This window comes from Petaurus breviceps, unplaced genomic scaffold (assembly GCF_028583685.1).
Source record: "Petaurus breviceps papuanus isolate PSGF00001 unplaced genomic scaffold, PetGlider_PUasm1.0 90977, whole genome shotgun sequence".
Classification (NCBI taxonomy): domain Eukaryota; kingdom Metazoa; phylum Chordata; class Mammalia; order Diprotodontia; family Petauridae; genus Petaurus; species Petaurus breviceps.
This window is the reverse complement of record NW_027187391.1, coordinates 16,520,776-16,542,805: the sequence shown is the minus strand read 5'-3', so window position 1 is coordinate 16,542,805 and position 22,030 is coordinate 16,520,776. Positions and strand designations below refer to the sequence as shown.

Genomic DNA, 22,030 nt, shown 5'->3' with positions numbered 1-22,030 from the left:
CCTGACATTCAAGGTCTGCCAAAATCCAGTTGCTGTACATCATTCCTCCAACCTCAAGTTCTCTGCATTTCCCTCAGACTGGACTACTCTCTGTCCCATATTCTCTGTCATCTCTCATCTCCACATCTTCACCCATGCACCCCTCGTGTCTGAAATGGACTCATCTCACATGCCAGATGCATCCATTAAAATCCCTCCCTTCAAGATCCAACGCAAGTATTTTACAAGCTTCTTCATAGATGTTTTTCCTCATTATCCCATCTCCAAAGCTAAAGGGTATTATTTCCTCCTTCAATCTCTCACAACTCTTTTATCATAGTTATTTGTACAATGACTTTTTTCAGCTTTATTGCTAATGCAATTTTTTTTTCAGTTTTTTGTTGTTGGGTTTTTTTTTTTCTTTTTGGAGAGCAATTGGGGTTAAGTGACTTGCCCAAGGTCACACAGCTAATTTTTGTGTTAAGTGTCTGAGGTCAGATTTGAACTCAGGTCCTCCTGACTCCAGGGCTGGTGCTCTATTCACTGAGCCACCTAGCCACTCCAATTTATTTCAGTTTTTTAAAATAAAACTATAAAATAAAATAACATTTTTCATGGATATCAAACCATATAGGATTTTTTTCCTATTAGATGCCATGTTTCAAGATCTTTATTCTCATTCTCCCTTGTATCCCTTGTGCTTCACATATGCTATTTAATATTTGTTGAACCGAATTGAAGGAACAATAGCCAGAAGCTGCTGAATTCAGACTCAGGAGACCAAGACTTGGAATCTGAGTTAGGACTAGAAGATAAGGAATTGGTTCTAGTCAAGTAACAGAAGCTGAATTCACAAGTTAGAATGAGGGTCAAGTTAAGAAACGCAGGATAGGTAGGAACAGGTTAAAATATGAGGCTCAGCACAGCTGACAAACCCTAACAGGCCCTAACTCTAAAATACTATATAATGTTAGTTATTAATCATCTTGTTGTTGCTATTCTGGCATATTCTATGGGGTTTAGGATCTCTATCTCACATACAGGTATCTATATACATGTCTCATAAATGTATACCTCATATATACGTATCTATATCCATAGATACATCTACTTATATATCTATCAGCATATCTATTTCTTGGTGTATGTGCATATCTATATAGTTATCTATATGTTACATATAGATATCCATAACTCTATATTATATGTAAATATTTATAACTATATATCTATATGTATGTATCACACAATTCTATGTAGATTAGTTTTTTAGAGAAAAAAATTACTTTGGAGTTCTTTCTTGGGGAGATAGAGTATGACTCCTGTTTGTCATGAAGAGCAGAGAAACTCTGCATAAAGTTTTCTGAGTGATAAAAGATTTGGTCAAAGCACTAGAAAGCGCCAATCTATTTTAGACTTCATTTCTCCGAAGAAACTATCTTGTTCTTATTGGTCAATGTGACATGTTTTGAAGTGGTTTTATAAAGTTACTTTGGAAAGCAGTTCCTCAGGCTTTCAATCTAAGAGTTATCCTAGACTCTCCACTATCTCTCATCCCTCATGTCCAATTGGCTAGAGCCTGTCAATTTCACCTTTGCTGCATTTCTTCTAAATACCCCCTTTTCTCTTCTGACAGTGCTACCTCTCTAGAACAGTCTCTTGTTACCTTGTGGATTATTGCAATAGGCTGCTGGTAGGTCAGTCTTCCTCAAGTCTCTCCCCATTTCAGTTTGTGCTCCGTTTGGCCACTAAAGTTGTTTTCCTAATGCTCAGGATTGACCATGTCACCCCGATACTCAATAAACTCCAATGTCTCCCTATTGTTTCCAGGATCAAATAAAAAATGATTTCTTTGGCATTAGAAGTTCTTCATAACCTAGCCTCGTCTTACCTATACAGTTTTCTTATACCATACTCAGTATTCTTTGATCCCGTGACCTGACTGACTATTCCATAAATAAGACATTTTATATCTCAGCTGTGGACATTTTCTCTTCATGATCCTTTTGCCTAGAATGCTTTCTCTTCCTCCAACTCCTGGCTTTCTTTAAATGCCAACTTAAAATCTCACTGTCTACAGGAAGCTTTCTTCAACCCCTCTTAATTCTAGTGCCTTCCCTCTGTTAATTGTTTCCTATTTATCCTTAATGTAGCTTGCTTTGCATATATTTGTTTGTATATGTGTTCGTACATTAGATTGCAAGCTCCTTGAAGGCAGAGAGCACATAGTAGGTGCTGAATAAACATTTATTGACCCATTGAAAGCTCCTCAAAATTCATTCTGTCCATTGTGATCTCATGCTTACTTCTGAGGAAGGCTTTTCTCCTCTATATTAAAGTATTAAGTATTATATGATACAGTTCATTGCAATCTTGAATGTTTTTCCATTTCCAATATTTATTCCTGCGCTGGATATTATTGTGGGGATAAAACAGCTATGTCTCATATCTCTGGTTTCCTTAGGAAGGAGTATTTTTACAAGAACACATTCTCTCAAGTTAGTTGCTCAAGTTAAAAGTCAATATTTGTCTATTTCTTGACAGCTGTTGAGAAACTCTCATGCTGTACCAACCTTCAAAAGCCTTGGTTGTTTGCTAATCTTTCTAGAAGGCAAAGTCCCTCTCTCCAAAGTAAGTCTAAACCCCATAACTGCTCAGAGGAAAATATCCAATTGTTCTCAAACAGAAGATATATGTGAAGGCTTGCCTTGAGTCTGCTGTTCGACAAACATCCATATGAAATTCTCATTCTCTCCTGCAGAAGGGAGTATTTACTCTGCCTAGTAAGGTCCCTATTGGGTACTGGAATGAAATTCTGTAAATAATTAGGTGGGGTGGGGCATGGTGGGAGTGAGAGAGTTTTCTTTTCTCCCCATGTTGGTTCTGTTTCTGAAAGAGGTTTGGGATAGTGGGGGGTGGGGGGCATTCCTCTTCCTTCCAGTTACCAGTTACTTTGTATGTGGGTGGACATTATTTGGCATGGCATATCCTCTCTTTTTCATCTCTTGCTGACAGCTCCCCAGCACATTTACTTTTTTGGCATCCCTTCTACCTATGTTAGGATGTCAAGAAGTACATGTGGAGCACAGGTCTTCCCATCTATCATTTAGGCCTGGATTCATATCCAGAGATGGTGAGAGTCCAAGAGTTGTCATAGCAGCTGATATCTTTCAGAATAGAAGAACAGTACAGAAGGAAAATAAGGTGCCAGAATTCAGAATTGATTCACAATATTGGGCTACTTCTCATTCAAGAATCTCTAAATTTCATAATATCTAGCACAGTGTACACAGTTGGGGTTTAGTAAATACTTTTTTGTTGATTGACTGAGTATTAATTTAATTGTCTTCACCATCCCTTTTTCTCCATGTAGATGAGTTGGGGTGATGTGGAAGGTTTCAGCAAAGCTCAAATTTAAAAGAAAGGAAAAAGCTCAGACTACTCACAGATTGTTGTTTGCCCTTTGTTCTCAAAGAGGACCATGACATCAGGAAGGTGATGCCATGACTTGCAAGTGAATTGGATTTAAGTGAGGGAGAGTTGTGGAAAGTCACCAGGCTCACTTTCTCCTCCAGAGTCATCTGGGTCTAGTGGAAAGATATAGATCATGATGACTGGAGATGGCCCCTGATGTGGAGGGAGAATGAGGCAGGAAGAAAAGCCAACTATAAATGTATTGAATAATGATTGTAGTAGTCCTGGCTTAGTTAGGTTTTTCTTAAAATCCAAAACTAAACTGTGTTGGCAGTATAAGGGATCATGACAGTCATTTTCCCCTTTGCTGGGTAGTGGAAACCCTTACTGAAAATGCCAGCCAGATAAAATGTGTCCAAATTGATCAGCAGTTTTAGGAGACCATGTAAAAGCTGTTCCAATCTCCCATCCTGGACAGTTTGTACTGTTACACTCTGAAACATTAATAACAGATTTGTAAGGCATAGCTCAGGAAACTGGGTTACTCATACATCATGCTTCCAGAGGGGGAATGATTAGGTAAACAACTGATATGAGTAATAGTTCTGGAAGAAAAAAAAGAAACATACCCAAAACCTAGTTTCAGACCAACCAAAAATCCTAGATCACTTCTTGCCTTTGAGACTTTTTTCATCTGTTTGAAGAATGTATGTACATTAGGTAAGAGAAATAATTGTAGAGAGTAATGTTGCTAACAACAAAACCTTCTAATAGGTTGTGGTTTATACATGCTCAACAGAGTGAAATAAATGCAAAACTAAACTACTAAGGATTTAATTGAACTTAAAATTCTACAGACTTAAGGAGCTTCTGAGTCTTATAATAGCATTGTTTATATTTAAAATTTAAAGTATTTTAAGGTGTTGATTAGAAAAACACCAAACAAACAAACCTGAACATCAAGCAGCATAAGAACCAGAGGAAACCTACCCAGTCACTCCTTACCCCCAACTCCAAAAGCATTGAGTAGTTAAGGGTATTCTAGTATGTGTTTAACAACCAGGTGTATGGGGAAGATAAAGTGTGCACAACATACTTTTAAGTTTAAACTACCTTATTAGCATTTTCTCCATAACTTTAAGACAGGACAATTAACAAATCAAATTAAACCCTGATATGTAGCATTTTCTGATTTCCAAGTTGTAAATGCTCACATTGAAAATTTAACAACCAGCTCATGTGAACCAGTATGAGCTGGCTCCAGGACACTTCTGGTTGTCATCCTCTGGAAGACTAATGGGAGACCATGAAAAAGAGTTGTGTAGGATGAGAAGGCACAGGTGAATTACAGTCTACACAAATGAAAAGAATATAAACATCAGTGGCATCATAGATCTATTGAAACATTCGGTTAATCTACAATGTCCAATAATCCAAAATGCCGAGAACCATGTTAGCTACTGGGGAAACAAAGACAACAATGAAACAAATAGTCCCTGCCCTCAAGGAGATTACAATCTATCAGGGAGATAAAATTTCCACTTATTAGTACATATGAAATAAATGCAAGATAATTTTAGTGTTAGGGGGATCGCTTTCCTGCAGCTGTAAGGATCAGGAAAGGAGACATGTAAGAGATGGCATTTAACATGACCTTTGAAGGAAGATAATGGTTCTAAAGTATTGAAATATGTACACTAAAACTGTCTTGGCCAAGGTCCTGACCAGTTCCAAGTCCCATGAGACTCAATGTTGTTGCCAAGTTTTTGCTTGCAGCTATGTGTTAAAGATTCCGCCCCACCCCCACTCTTCAGTGTCCTTATTTTTCAATATCTTCTCAAATTTAAAGATGTCATGCATCCTGTGCACCAACACAATTCCTGACATGTAGTGGGCATGCATTGATTCTTATTGATGATGACAGAGACATTGTGCTGGATGGAAACCGCAGCCCTGAGCCATGAAGGATCAATCCAGTGTGTCATAGACCCATGCTAATTGAAATTTTGAATTTTTCTTGGAAATGTTCTGCATAGCAAACAAATGTAGCAACATGTATGAACAACTTGATCTTTAATGAGGAAAGCTCTTCTAAAAATGTTTTAAATGAATGATGCTTCACAATAGTGAAATGTTAGAACATGTGACTATTTTAAAGGAATAAGCGTTAAGAATTCAATTCAGTGAGTGTTTATTAAGTACCTACCTTGTGCAAGGAATTGGCAATACTAATACAAATGATGACAGTCCTTGCCTTTAAAAGGCTTACATTATTTTGGGGGATACAGCACATACACAGATAAGTAATTACAAGTATATGCAAAATCATATAAAGGAAATGCAAGCAGGAGAAAGTAGGAACCACGAGAGCTCCTGTAGGAGGTGATACCTAGGTTTTGCCTAGAATTCAGTAGGCATTTAATCAATACTTGTTGAAAAATTTAAGGTATCTTGAGTGTCCAAAGAGACAACGATGAAATTCTAGGCATCATGACCTCACGTGCAAAGGCACAGACATGGAAAATGAAGTGGCATGTATTAAGAATAGCCAGAAGCAAGAAATAGAGGTGCCACGTACACTAGGCTGTAATGATCTTGTTGCTATCCCAGTGCTTACCACAGTACTTTACCAGGACCTTAATAGCATTGTTGTTGAACAAATGGCTTGAGAAATTGCACTCTTGTACAGAGTGTCTGAAAATAGTGAGGGTGGGGAACAAGTTTTGTAGATAATGGAACGACAAATGTCAAATGTTTATGGCATACCTACTGAGCGCAAGGAATTGTGGGAGATATAAAGAAGTGCTTGCTATTAAAGAACCAATTAATTAGCTAGGTGAGGAAATGAGACATTATACCAACTCGATGTGGAGATATTGAATCCCCCCTCCCCTCCCCTTTGCCATCTTTTCCTTTAGCTTAGTTTCTCAGCTGGAGTGTGGCTGGTTATAGCAGAAGGAGCAGGGAATTTTGAAGCAGAAGATGAGGATTCTAGTTTTACCTTTACCACCCACTGGGAAAATCGTTTCACCTGCCTAAGCCTTAGTTCCCTCATCATCTCTATTCCTCATCTGTAAAGGAAGGATGTAAAAAAAAGACAGCTTAAGGGATAGAGTGCTGGACCTGGAATCAGGAAGACCTGAGATTTCTATACAAGATAGGTGACAATGGACTTTCTCAACTTCTGGATTTTTCTCAACCTCAGTGTTCTCTTCAATAAAATAGAAATAGCAATAGCATCTCCCTCCCAGGGCTGTCATGAGAATCAGTCAGTCAATCTAAACGCTCCTACAGTTCAAGAACTGTACTAAATGTCTGGAGGTATAAAGAAAGTTAAAAGAAGGTGCCTACCCTTGAGGAATTCACAATCTAAAGGCGATGAAATGAGATCATGTATGTCAAGCACTTTGCAGACCTTAAAGTGTTATGTAAATACTATTTTTATTATTCATTATGCCTGGCCTAGCTACTTTGTACAGCTGCTGTGAGAATCAAATAATCTAATTATTTGATGGGGCGGCCAGTGGCACAGTAGATAGATTGCTGGGCCCAGAGTTAGAAAAATCTGAGTTCAAATCTAGCCTCAGATACTTACTAGCTGTATGACCCTGGGCAAGTCACTTAATTCTGTTTGCTTCAGTTTCTTCATCTATCAAATGAGCTAGAGAAGGAAATGGCAAGCCACTCAAGTATTTTTGCCAAGAAAACTCCAAATGGTGTCATGTAGAGTCAGACACAACTGAAAAATGACCAAACAACATTAGCCTTAGTACTAGGTCATATTTATCATACTAATAGTTCCCTCCTTTTGGGCAAATAACTGACATCTGACTGTGGTATTAGTTACTGATTTAAACTTTTTTTTTTAAGCAATTGGGGTTAAGTAACTTGCTCAAGGTTACATGGCCCGTTATTTCTGGGTATGGTGCTGTGTGTCTGAGCCCGGATTCGATCCCCAGGTCATCCGGACACGGGGGCTGGTGCTCTTACTCGCTGTGCTACCTGGCCGCCCCTGATTTAAACTTTTTTGAAAAACAAGCAAGGAAATTTTTTTTAAAGCACCTTTTCCTTTACTAAAGTTGACAAAAAAACACATGAGGCCCTCATTTGGATTCCCCCTTCCATTAAATAATTGTTTAAGGAAAATGTATGAAGTCTGTGATGGTTTTCATGTCAAGTGACATGTAGATGTTCTGATAATAAATTAAACTTCATTATTATTATTTTAATCAATGGTATTCAATAACAGATATATGCTATAGTCTGCAGGACACAAAAATAATCTATGGTATGTAAATTAGAGATAGACATTTTTAAAACTACATAAAAAACTAACCTCTTATAGGAAGCCTTTCTAATAATGGAAAGTTAGGAAAGAATCCCTACCTTCAAGCCAATCAGAGACTCTGAAAAGCTGCATCTGTCAAATGTCACTCCAGTTACTTAAGAATGCTGTGTTTTACTCTGTTCTTCTCATTTTTCTTCCCTTCCCCCTCTTTCCAGACTGCTTGAGTGCTGCCAGGGTCTAGATGAGACAGGAGTCAACAACTCCATTCCTTCCAATGAGAAGGAGGACCTCCAGGCCTTACCATCTGCCCCGCCATTGCCTCTCAAAGTCCTCTAGGCCAGCGGTGTCAAACATGTGATTTATAACACTCCAAAGTCGGACCTGAGCCAGATTAAAATGTAATTGGGAAATAGATAATGTGACACATAAAAGTACAATAAAATATAGATAATAATTAATATGTGATTTTTAAAGTCAATATGAGACCCATAGGAATCCTTACATATGGTTACTAGGCCCCATTTCTTTTTGAGTTTGAAACTACAGCTCTAAGCTTTACCATCTGCCCTGATATGCTACAATCTGTCTCTGACCTACTTATGTAACCTAAAGACTTCTGGGCCTTGCAAGACTATCATACCTTTAGGACTTCTAGGCCATGCCATCTTCCCCATAGCTGACTTTCTTTTATGTATCTCCTGCAACTAGTATGTAAAGTGCTCAAGATTAGGGCATGTCTTATTTTTTCTATTTGTATCCCCAGCACTTACTACATAGAAAGCACTTACTGTTACAACTATTAATAGCTAATGTTTATATATTGCTTTTAAAATTTTTATTTATTTTATTTTAACATATGGGATAAAATAAGCATTTCCATAACACAGAATAATAAAAGAAAATGATTGCACATGAAACTGCAAGTCTAGTATGTACAGCTTGTTATACCATTTAAGTTTTGCATTGCACTTAACAAGTATTATCTCATTTGATCAGAAAAATCACAGGGATGTAGGTGCTTTTATTCTCATTTTACAGATGTTTGAACTCAGGTCTTCCTGACTCGACCATGTCACTCTGTTATCTCTAAATTAATAAATTTGCTAAATACTCTTTATTTGTTCATTCATTTCATCACTGAATAGGTACTCTAATCTATGAAAGAAGAAGAAAAAGAGTGTTTGTTCTGTCATAAACATTGTGGTGACCAAACAGCAATTATTTATTGATCCCCTAAGAGATGTTTATACTACTATGTTGGATTTTGAGGGAGGTAGGTGAGAAATAAAAGCATCCATCTGTTTTCTTAAAGAGTTATTTAATTTTAGGGGCAGCTAGGTGGCTCAGTGAATATAGCACTGGTCCTGGAGTCAGGAGGACCTGAGTTCAAATCTGACCTCAGACACAACACAAAATAACTAGCCGTGTGACCTTGGGCAAGTCACTTCACCCCAATTGCCCTACCTTCCCCCCTCCAAAAAGCAACCCCCCCCAAAAAAGTTATTTAATTTTAGAAAAGAACTGTACATTTCATCATTGTGTCCACTTTCATAGAAGAGGCATGGCTTAGGAGAGTTGGAGTTGGGAGACCCAAGTTCTAATTTAAGTTCTTACAATTACCTGGCCATTTGCCCTACCAACTCTACATTTTCCTTTGAAAATAATGTATTGTTCTATGTTAGGAGTATTGATTGATAATTGGTAACTTTATGGGTATTTCCAACATTGACATTTGTTTATTTTAATATTGAACTTATGACAGAGCAGTTTTTAATAGAAGTTTGCTCAATTCCTGTAAGTATATTATGTCTAATTTGTCATTGTTGTTCAAGTTTCATCCAACTCTTCATGACCCCATTTGGGGTTTTCTCAGCAGAGATACTGGAGTACTTTGCCATTGCCTTGTCCAGCTCATTTTACAGATGAGGAAACTGAGGCAAACAAGATTAAGTTACTTGCCCAGGATCACACAGCTATTAATTGTCTGAAGCCAGAGTTAAATTCAGGAAAATGAGTTCTCCTTACCCTAGGCCTGGAACTCTATCCACTGCACCAATTGGCTTTCTCATGTTTAGTTTAGTCAGCTGTATTGATTAATTATATCCCAGGCAAATACAGAAGGTCTTATTGACAAGCTTAAAGCTTAAGAATAGTTTGGCAAGAGGGATTTTGAAAGAGGAGAAATTCACCTACAATCTATTCTGTGACTTTTTTCAGTCATATGATCAGGAAAACTTAATTTGTACTTGTTCCTTTTAAATGTAATTTTTCAGTTATGTTATCCTAATATTAAAAGCTGCTTCTAAACAATAAAGCTCCCTCATTTTAAATAAAACAAAGAAATAAGATAAACTTTAGTTTCTTTGTTTATAAAATGAGAATGATAATATTCAAATTGCTTTCCTCACAACAAGCCTGTGAGGAAAATGCTTTGTAAACTAAAACATGCCTCAATTTTTAATATCATTTGTTTCCTACATACATTGTAATAATTCAGATTCTCACCTCAATTAATCAACAAGAACTCATTAGCCACCTGTTTATGTATTTATGTTTCAGGCATTATACTAAGGTTCTGATGATACAAAAATTATAATAAATAATCCTTGCCCTCAAGGAGCTTATACTCCATTGGAGAAGAAAATATGTATATAAATATTTACTAAATAAATGCAAGATAAATTTTTTGAAGCTGGAGAGATTGGAAGAGTCTTATATAAAAGGTTATATCTGAACCAAGTTTAGCAGAAAAAGGGGATCCTAAGGATTGGAGGGAATCAAACACAAAATGTTCTATTTGGCATTCAAAGTCCTTCATAACCTAGCCATCTTCTACCTTGCTTTCTACCTCAGTGACACCGATCTCCTGACTACAAACAAGACACTCTTTTTTTTTTTTGAGGAGAGAAGACAAGGCATTTGGGGTTAAGTGACTTACCCAAGGTCACATAGCTAGTAAGTTTCAAGTTTCTGAGGTTGGATTTGAACTCAGGTCCTCCTGACTCCAGGGCTGGTATTCGATTCACTGCACCACCTAGCTGTCCTAAGACTCCTTTTCTAGTCTCTGAGAATTTTCTCTTGCTATTCTCCTTTCCCTACTCTGCTCCACCTACTGACCTTCCAACTAAAATCCCACCTTCTACAGGAAGCTTTTGCCAAGTCCTTTCAGTTCGAGTGCTTTTCCTCTACTAATAGTTCTAGTTTACGTTCATATATTCAAATGTTCATGCTAAGCTTCTTGATGGTATGGAGGCATTTTTTTTTTGTTCCTTTTGTCTTTGTATCCTCAGCACGTAGTGTAATAGCTTGCACATAAGAATCACTTAATAAATGTTTGTTGAACTGAGCCTAGTTTTTAACTTCAAATTAATATTACCATTGATACATATATATGAATATATATTATGTAACACCAATTTAAAACAAAACTTCATTCTTCTATATCTCAAAATGTTCCATTTCCTGGATTTAAATAACACATTTTAAACAGAAGTAACATTACAATGAAAAGGCTTTTTAAGGGCACTGGCTATAATTAAATTAAGGCCCTTATGTTGCTAGGTTACTGGCCCTTAAGATTTTGGATTATTCTCTTCAATCTAACTACTTTTTGTAAGATATCAAAATGATCTATGTTTCAAATATTATACTCAAGGGAAACATAGTTATTTGTATGTGAGTATACATATATTATATAGTATTATATATAATACATGTGGGTATATATGTACATGTGTGTATATATACATATATGGGAAAGAAAGAAAGAAAGAAAGAAAGAAAGAAAGAAAGAAAGAAAGAAAGAAAGAAAGAGAAAAGGAAGGAAGGAAGAAAGGAAAAGAAAGTAAGAAAGTACATTTATAAGAAATTTCAAAGATTAAAATAGTGGAAAGTGAAGGACGGGGCCTCAAATATTAGTGTTGAGCATTTTCTTATGTTTGTTATCTAAATTAAAGCTAAGGACCTTTGCTACTAGGTTTTTATTTTAAATAGATCAGAAATGAACCTTGATATAAACCTCATAGCTCTGTCAAGTTACCTAAATAGTCCTAGAGAGCTGGCTGGCAGAAATGTCTTTTGTGATAACATAATTTAGCAATGTTTTAGTACACATTCAAAAATGAAACTCACTGGTGCCCAGTGTTGCAAATCCCTTGTTTAAATACAACTAAGTGATAATTAGTGAACATGACAAGAACAATTATGAAAAAGCCCAAGTGAAATGAAAATGGACTTATATCTTAATTCTGATAGATCTGAAGTTATTTTACAATAAACTTTCTATTTAATTGAGAATGAGTTACTACTGCTATCATAACTCTAGGGACTTATGCTATACACCATGGGCTTGTTTAACATATTAGAGGATGGCTGTGTCAAGTGAAGGATGTAGAAATTGAATAGAATGTTTTTTTACATTGGCACATAAGATTTTCTCAAACCAGTGACCAGCTGTGTTTTGGGAACTACTGAAAATCCTCATTCCCGTCAGACTAATTTTTCACTGGTGACACAGAAGTTATTTGCTACAGTTGAAAGACCCACAAAAATCACTTTCAGCAAAGGTGCTAGAAAATGAAATAGCAGAAAAAATAATTAAAGGTAAATATTATTTCTCCAATATTCACTTGTGTTCAACCTTTCATAACTTTTCCAGAAAGCTGGTTAGTATAGAAAATAGGAATAATGTACCATGGGAAGAACATTAATGGTTTTCTGCTACTGTTGGTAAAATGTCAACCCTAGTCATGTATGGGTTTAGATAGTACTCCCCCAAATGCTCTGAGATTTGTGTTTCATATCCTGCCAAGTTAGATTATTCACAGTGAAATGACACTTTCACATCACTGCCTCAAGTTCAACATCATATTTAAGCTTCCAAAGAGGCTAAGCATAAGAATAGTGCCAAGATAAGGATATGGCATCCTTCCCATACTACCTGTCCTTCAGGATCCAGATCAAGAACCAATTCCTAATTGCCTCCATATGTAAAAGTTGGGAATGCTTTCCTTATACATTTTCCCCAAGTATATATGGAATACATGGATATGCCAGTATTTATATGGTACTTTATTTTTATCAGTGACAGTACCACATTTGAACTGTTCCATTTTGCCAACATGAGGGACTGGAATAGAACTTAAATTGATGAAAGCAGGACAAGAAAACAGACTTGAGCAAATATACAGATGAAATCTGTGCTAGAGGCAATGCAATCAATTTCAGTTTTGAACATATTTTCAAAAGCAAAAGATTCCAAGGTAGAAAAAAATCAAGTACACAACACACACACGCACCTGTGTGTCTCTGTATGTGTGTATATATGTTTGTATACATGCAGGTGTATACATATATACATACATACCTATACATATATGCAGATGTGTATATACATAATATACATACATATATATGGGGAGAGAGACAGAGAGAGAGAGAGAGAGAGAGAGAGAGAGAGAGAGAGAGAGAGGAGCAGGGAAAGTCATAGCTGTGGGGGCTACATGCCCATAGGTTTCTTCTGATGATTTCAAAGCCTTCCTCCTACTCTTATAAGCCAGGTAGTTTCTGCTAGTTGTTGATCCTTACTGGTCTCACTTGGTTGTTGCTGGATAGTATTACAATGATCTTGTGGTTATGTGATTTCATTGGTCTCAGAGCTATAAAACTTTTCTCTGCCATCAGCATCTGGATTTCATCTCCTCAAAGCACATGATTGTCATTTTGGCTTGAGTCTGCTAGAAGATAGTAATTAGAAAATCTGTCTCCAATGACACTCTGATGACTTTGTAGGCATAGCCTAGACCATGAGCCACTGCATTTAGCTAAGGGCCCCAAACTAAGTTTTGATTAAGACTGAATTCGGAGCTCGTTCCTCTTGCTGTATTGCTTGATGTATTTTCTATATTTAACTTAGGGTTAGAAGGCCTTCATTACTCTTGGTTAACTCCCTTGTGAGAATCCTGTCTCCCCATTGTCTTGCATTGGAAACTCAAAGTACCTGGGGGATCCAGAGATAAAAAAAAAAAAAAACCATAGTGGTGTATCTGAGCCACTTTGGTTTTTTTATCTCTGGATCCCCCAGGTACTTTGAGTTTCCAATGCAAATATGTGTCAGCAATCATTAAAACTAAAACTTAGCTGCATCCCTACAGTTGTTTGTCCTTCATTTCCAAAGAGGACTAATGATATCATGGGTGACACCTTGACTTGTGTGAGAATTAGATTTAAGTGAGGCAGTCGTCAGCCTCCCTCTCTCTTCCAGGACCATCAAAGTCCAGAGGAAAGACAAATTCAAGACGACTGGTGAAGGCCTGGGATGCAGTGGATGACCTTGGTGTCTTTGATGTCTGACAAAATTCTAAGCACTTCACAGCCCCTACTTCAGCTGTCTTCATGACCATTACAACAAATTGTTCTTATGGGGAGAAGTTTTCACATTCTTGGGGTAGACGTCCTCCTAATTCACTGATGGGTTTGAGGACTGTTGGTTATGCTCTGCCTGATTTAGCCATTCTGCTGCAGTGGTTTACCAGAGTGTGGCCACTGCACATGCTACAGCTTCTTGGAGCTGAGAGTTGGGTGAAAGGTGGATACTTAAGGTGAATGGACAGCTTTGAAAAGGGCTTGGCAAGCCTCACACCAGAGCTGCTAGTCTTCCTGGATCACCTTTACATCCCACCCCTACAGTAATTTAATTTGGACTATATGGCCCACAACAACCCTCCCAGAGTTTGAATTACCCTGGAATCTCTTAAATCTATTTTCCTTTCAAGGACTTTAGAGTGCTTCATATTTTGGATGTCTCCATAGGACACAGACATATCTTTTGAAGAAACTGTGTAAATCATGATTTAATTGTAAATCTGTCTTATTGTTAGTACTTTTATATATACCTACTGGAAGTTAAAAAAATGATCCTAAAAGTACATAGATTATTGACTAGATATATGGCTATGATTGGTTGTAACTTGAAGAGTTCACCTCTCCCCCATCCCTCAGCAATGCCTGTTGAAATTATAATTACTATTAATAATATGATAATAATTCACATTTATATAGTGCTTTGGGATTAACAAAACACTTTCCAGAGAACAGTGATGTGAGAGAGGTAGTACAGATATTAATATCCCCATTTTATACTGAGGAACTTAGCCTCAGGGAGGTTTAGTGACAAAGCTAGCAAATAAGAGAGCCAGAATGCAGAAGATCGCAGTACTAGAGCTGGAAGAGGTTTTGGAGAGCAGCTAGTTCAACTTCTTCATTTTAAGGATGAACACAATGAGGTTCAGAGTGGTTAAATTACTTGGCCAAGGTCATAGACGTAGTAAGTAGCAGAGGTGAAATTTGAACTCATATCCTCTAAGGCCAAATCTAGTGTTCTTTTCAATCTAGTCCAGTATTATTTCCACTGCTTTAAATGCTGCTTTCTTTAGGAACACTTCCCTACTTCCAGCTTCTGGAAGTGATCTCTTCTTCCAAACTCTCATATCACTTTTTTCATGTTTTTCTTATGAACTTAATATTATGTTTGCATATTTCATATATATTTATATTGAATTATGTTTGTGTATTTTATTATTTGTATATTGTATTTATGTGTGTACCTGTGTCATATCTTCTGCTAGATTATAAATTATTCAAGGGCAAGGAATGAATATTGTTTCACTTTGTGTGAGTAGACTTCCCATAAAACTATTTTGACTGAAATAATTTTGCAACACACAGCATTGTCATTAATACATTATAACTAGACCACATTTGGGCACCTGCCCCAGACACAAATTCTACAATCTTGGAGTCTGAGTTAGTGCTTGAGCTATTCTCCCTGTGTGCCTACATTTATCTTTAGTGTTTAGTTGTGTCCAGCTCTTCATGACCCAATTTGGGTTTTTGTTATATTTTTTTTGCAAAGATACTGGAATAGTTGACTGTTTCTTTCTCCAGCTCATTTTTACAGCTGAGGAAACTGAGGGAAACAGTATTAGAGTTAGTAGACAGCCCAGGGTCACACAGCTAATAAGTGTCTGAGGTCACATTCTAACTCAGGACTTCTTGACGCCAAGCCCTGGTGCTCTTTCAGTGGTACCACCTATCCCTTACTATCCCTTTTACATTCTTTCTATGGAATTAACTACCTCCTGTAGCATTTTCCCCCAACATAACATTTGCAAGGTATTCTTACACCTCCCTTGACACCTAGTACAGTGCTTTGTAAACATAGTAGGTGCTCAATAAAAGTTTATTGAATTAAGTTTTTGAATTACATTACTTGACTATGACCTATATTTGTGGCTCTATGTAAAGAATAGAAAACTGGTCATGCCCACCCCTCACCATTCACATGGACCAGTCAATGAAAAATGGAGAATGCAGAAAAGTAGATTGTCGACTTTAGCCCAGTTTGAGCAGACTTAGGTCCACATCTTTCTCAAGGTATCCATTTTTCTTCGCAGAGTTAAGAAAAAACGTGGTGGTATCTTTTCTGGTGCTTTAAGTGGTCCTAATGACTTTCTCCTCTTCTGTATCTTTTCTTTTAGAAGGAGGAAAAAGGACTTAGTCCTTTCATTATGGTGAATGAAGTTTAATTATTGATACATTCTAATGGTGCAGTGTATAGACTGCCAGGTCTGAAGTCAGGAAGACATCTTCCTGACTTCAAACACTTACTAGCTGGGTAAGTCACTTAATCTTCTTCTTTGCCTTAGTTTCCTCATCTGTAAAATGAGTTAGAGAAGGAAATGGTAAATCATTCCAGTATCTTTACCAAGAAAACCCCAAATGGGGTCATGAAGAGTTGGACATGACTAAAATGACTGAACAACAACAATATTCTAATTGCCACAGAGTTTCTCTCTGTTGGAAAATGAATGCCATTAGTAATGGTTAAATCAAGTGAACAAAATTACTAAGTAGACTAAAAAATTGCCCTCATTAGTTAGTGTCAAACTACTAATGTGATTATTGATAGACGTCATTTGACTAAAAAAAAACATACATTGTGTGTTGTAACAACTGGATTTTCTAGGCTTTGATTCATAAGTTACTTAAATTCTCAATGTATATCTTTCCTAGTATCATAAGACTTATTACATTAGGCATGGTGGTATAGTATAGAGAGAGCTGACCTTGGAGTCAGGAAGTCTTGTGTTCAAGCTCAGTGTCCTCCTGAGCAAATTTCTGAACACCCTCTAGTAGTCTAGACAATTCTTGAAGTTTTCCAGTTTCACAGGAGATGATAGTCTCCATGAGGAAAAAAGTTCCTCACTGAGAGTTCTCTAGCCTACTAAAATCACAAGACTAATACAGGGAAACAAAACAAAACTATTAATTGCTTTACTTATTTGCATTTGCAGATCCCAGTGAAATCACGTAACAGCCAAACCATCAGAATAGCCTAATCACATTCTTAAAAAATTTTTTGTTACATTTTAGTTTCAAGTTGTTTCCTTCCCTCCCAGCCCCATATTGGAGAAGGACAGTAGTTGAAACAGATATTCATCCATCCATCCATCTGTGTGTCTGTCTGTTTATCTATCTATCTGTCTGTCTATCTACCCCTTTCTCTCTGTATGTAGACAGGTAGATAGATAGATAGACAGACAGATATGGATATAGATGAAACTATACAATATAGTTCCACATCAGTTCTTTCTCTGGAGGTAGATAGCATCTTCCTTCATAGGTCATTTGTAGGTGATTTGAATATTCATGTTACTCAGAAAAGCTTAGTCATTCACATTTACTCTTTGAACAATATTGCTTAATATATACAATGATCTCTTGGTTCTGCTCATTTCAATTTTCATTATTTCATGGAAATCTTTCCATGTTTTCCTAAAACCAACCTGTTCATCATTTCTTATAGCACAGCAGTGTTCCGTCACAATCACATACCACAACTTGTTCAGCCATTGACCAATCGACGGGCATCCCTTCAATTTCCAGTTCTTCAAATTCCAGTTCACCACAAAGAGAGTGCTAAAATATTTTAGAACATACAGGTTCTTTTCCTTTTTCCATAATCACTTTGGGAAACAGACATAATAGTGGTAGTGGTGGTTAAAGGTATACACAGTTTTATAACTCTTTGGGCATAATTCCAGATTGCTCTCCAAAGTGTTTGGATGAGTTCATAGTTCTATCAACAGTAGATTAGTGGCCCATTGGTTTTCACATCCCCTCCAACATTTGTCATTTTCCCCTTCTGTCATTTTAACTAATCTGATAGGGGTGAGAACTTGTTATCTCAAAGTATTTAAAATTTGCATTTCTCTAATCAATAATGATTTAGAACATATTTTCATATGACCATATGTAGCTTTGATATCTTCCTCCAAAAACTATGTATTAATATCTTTTGACCATTTATCAATTGGGGAATGATTCATATTCTTATCAATTTGACAAAATTTTCTGTGTATTTGAGATATGAATACTTCACCTGAGAAGAGCCATTAAATTTTTTCCCTAATTTTCTGCTTTCTTTTTAATCTTGGTTATATTGGTTTTATTTGTACAAAATCATTTTAAATTTAATGCAACCAAAATTATCCATTTGACAACTCACAATGTTTTCCTTCTCTTTTTTATCCATAAATTATTCTCCTATCTATAAATCTGATGGTAATATATGTTTTTATTCTTCTAATTTACTTATGATATTTCCCATTATGTCTAGGTCATGTATCCATTTTGACTTTATCTTGGTAAATGGTGAAAGATATAGATAGGTCTGTAGCAGCAAGCACCCCAAGCGTCCTCAGGGTTTGCAGCCACCACAGGTTCTTGGATCTGCTTTGTTAAAGGAAAGCAACTCAAAATGGGTTAACAAGCTTACTTTAATCAGTCAGACATATATCGTTTACCTTGTTCAGGAGAAAAGGTCAGCACCCTGAACCTCAAAGTATACAGGCATAATTATCAAGACAGAAACATCAAGTAGACAGATTTCCAAACTGTCCAACCATTACATCCATACCCAGTCAACATCTGGGTTTCCACATTCTGGGTTTTTCAAAGCATGGGGACTCTCAACAACGGCTTCCCATAATTCAGATCAAATCACAGACACTTCTCAAAATGAGTCCCAAAACAAAGCTACACATCAGGGCTTATATAGCCTTCTCCTGGCTCAGAGAATGTAACAACCTTTTGGACCCACTGGCCAATCAAAAAGTATCAACTGAAAAACAAGCCTCCTACCCCAGTCTCCTGGTGCATTTTAGCCTAGGGGCAGGGAAGATCTTTAAATTTGCATTTCCATTACAAGGTCTATACCTTAATTTCTGCCAGAATGCTTTCAGGTTTTCTCAACACTTTTGATCAAACAGTGAATTCTTATGCAGAAAACTTAAAACTTTACATTTGTCAAACACAAGATTGCTATAATCATTTACTACTGTGTTTTGTGTTCCATTCTATTTCTTAGCAAGTACCAGATAATTATGATTATCTGCTAGACCTCTTTCTTTACATTTTTAAAAATTAATTCCTTTGACATTCTTGTCTTCTTGTCTTTCCAAATGAATGTTGTTTTTTTTTCTAGCCAAATAAAATTATTTTTTGGTAATTTAATTGGAATGGTACTGAATAAGTAGGTTCCTAATCAACTTCTTAAGAGAGTGATCACCAGGAATGTAGAACACATAGAGAGTTTAGGTATGGTTTTCAGATATTCTAAGGCACTGTGGGTAGAGTATAAAAACTGGGAGCTGGAAGATGGGAGTTAAAAATTCTTCCTCAGAGCCTCACTAGCTGTATAACTCTAGGCAAGTCACTTAACTTCTTTCATCTTTAGTTTCCTCATTTATAAAATGGAGATAATAATATTCTTTACCTCATAGGATTGTAGTAAGTTTCAAATGAGATATATGTAAAGTGACTTATACACTTTAGAGTTCTACATAAACATAAGTATATGCTTGTCATTGTAATTATTTATTCTTATTATATGAATTATAAAAAAATCAGATCATGAGACTTTGAACATAGCAGGATAGTTTTGGATTTTTTCCCTTCCAGTTTAAAGATATATCATTATTGTTTTACATACTTAAGCCAAAATTGTCAGAGCAATTCATGACCACTTCTAATAATAATCTGCCATGGGAAAAATTGAACATATTGTTAAAATAATAAGCCCTTCAAAAGGACAGGGTTATTAAAGAAATTGTGCATGGAAAAATTGATAAAATCTAGATAAAGCATTTTTCCCCACTCATGCTTGAGGTGGAAAAAAAGAGCTCTTTAAAATGCTTGAAAGCTACTCTCATGTAGCAATACTTCACCTATTCAAAACTGGATTATCATGTAACCTCACCTATTTGCAGCAAAACCAAAAACTAGAATTAAGCAAATAAGGGCTTCAAGAAGCTAATTTAGATGTCATAAAGTCTGTCTGAGGTTTATGTGCTTTATGCAGTGGAAAGGCCCTCAAGCTCTCATTTAGAGTCTCTTTGCTTTTAATTTGCATACAGTTCTAAAAACTTATTATCTAGTTTTGAAGCTCTTAGCATATAAGAAACAGCAAATTAGAAAGAGAAAGAGGGACTCCTATGGATGAAATGTAATATGTCACAAGAGGATAGTAGATTAGAATGAAGAATTCCTGGTCTTGTCAAATGGGAATGTCTACATCATATTGATGAATGAGTAGATAACACTTACTATTTACCAAGCACTGTCCTAAGCTGGAAATACAAACACAAAAGTGAAATAGTTCCAGTCTTTAAGAAACTTACATTCTAATGGAGGAGATAAGATGTATAATAGAGAGGTGGCCAGTAGTGACCTAGTGAGTCATAAGGATGTTAAGCTGATGTGTAGGCAATATACATAGCCTTTCTAGGAGCATTGTTAGCACTGATTTTATTACTGTTCCCATAGCAGGAAGTAGACAAAAACACATAAAGGCAAATGACAGGATGGCCCAAGTGGATGACTGGATAGCATTTGAAGCATGGCCAGGTCTGGGCTGGCTAGATCTTAGTGGGCTGAGGGGCTTTGCAATCACTCATCAATCCAGATCCCTAAATCCCTAGGGCAATAGTTCCAGTGCTGAGTGGATTAACTGTCCCAGCAATTGGGGGCATCTTTTCTGGGTACCCAGTCTAGAAGTTTCAGGATGACTGAAGGTCAGATGACAAGATGGCTCCAGTAGATGGCTATAGTGGATGTGATCTCTTTTGATTTGGAGGACAAGGAGTTCTAGCTCCTTGAGGAGAACCTGCCTCATGAAGGGCTTCCTCACTTCCCCAGAGCTAGGAGTATAAGTGTATGAGTGGGGTGGGAGGCTTGGGATGAGGGTGAAAATTTCTCACCTTTCAAGAAAGTGAATGAATGGCTTCTCCCCATGAGCTTCATCTTGTAGCAGAGGTTGTTTCATTTGCAGCCCAGGCATTAAAACCCTTGAAATTGAACCCTGGGGGTTCTAGGGAAGATCAAATGTCATCAAAAAAAGGTTGTTATGTTCAGTATGTTAAGAAGGCATGACACTGTGATATACATTTTAGAAACATGTGTATACTCAAATAATTAAAGTAAGCTTTTTTTTGTTTTTGTTTTAAGGGATAAAAAAAAAAAAAAGATTAGCTGGCCAGAATATTCATTTCCCAAGGGTTTCATAAAACCCAAACTTTATTTCTTAAAGTAATACCACATCTGTATAATACTTTTCAGCTTTCCCAGGAATTCACATATAAAATCTCATTTGAACTTCACAATATCTCTTTCAAAGAAACTGTGAAAGATCAAGGTTGCCAAATTTCCCCGCATTCAGAGGAAAAGATTATTCACCAAGATGGGTAGAAAACTCTTCTCTTCCCAAAACAATAAAATAGTTGAGTTTCATAGCTACTTCTTAGAGATAGAAATATTCATGCACATCCATTTCCTTTTCCTGAGGTTCTGATAAACAGCTAGTTATTTTAAGATTGTGTGTGTGTGTTGTGTGTTTATATATGAATTGAAACACTGAGATTGTTCCAGTCCTGTACTGCCTGAATTTGACTGCCTACCATAACCTAGGTGGGCTACCTAGCATCATCCTACAAGATCGAATCAGTCTTGGTATTCACACCCCATCAGTAACTTCTGCCCCTCTGACTGAAGGGTGGAATGAACAGCTTCTCTCCAAACCTCCATTTAAGTAGAATAGACAGTACGGATAGCTCTTCCTTTCATCTTTGGACCTTTTCATCATGCCCCTGTGTAGGGTTTCTCTCTAACCCCTACCCCTTTTCTCAGTTTCCTTTTTTTGTGTTATCTTCTCCTATTGAGTTGCTTGAGGGCAGAGCCTGTATTTCTTCCTTCCTTCCTTCCTTCCTTCCTTCCTTCCTTCCTTCCTTCCTT

General features: G+C 36.7%; 1 protein-coding gene across 9 annotated transcripts in view; it reads left to right on the top strand.

Moving 5' to 3' along the window:
- Positions 1-22,030, top strand: part of TMEM200A (transmembrane protein 200A) — a 144,788-nt gene that overhangs the window by 60,869 nt on the left and 61,889 nt on the right. The window contains exons 3-4 of one of the 9 annotated variants that reach the window (XR_011166324.1): positions 2,524-2,610; positions 7,897-9,044. The exons of 5 other annotated variants lie outside the window; for them this stretch is intronic. The gene's annotated coding sequence lies outside the window, so the exon portion shown is untranslated. Of the gene's footprint in view, positions 1-2,523; positions 2,611-7,896; positions 9,070-22,030 lie in introns of those variants that run through there. 3 more of the 9 variants (XR_011166325.1, XR_011166326.1, XR_011166327.1) reach the window with 3 other exon arrangements.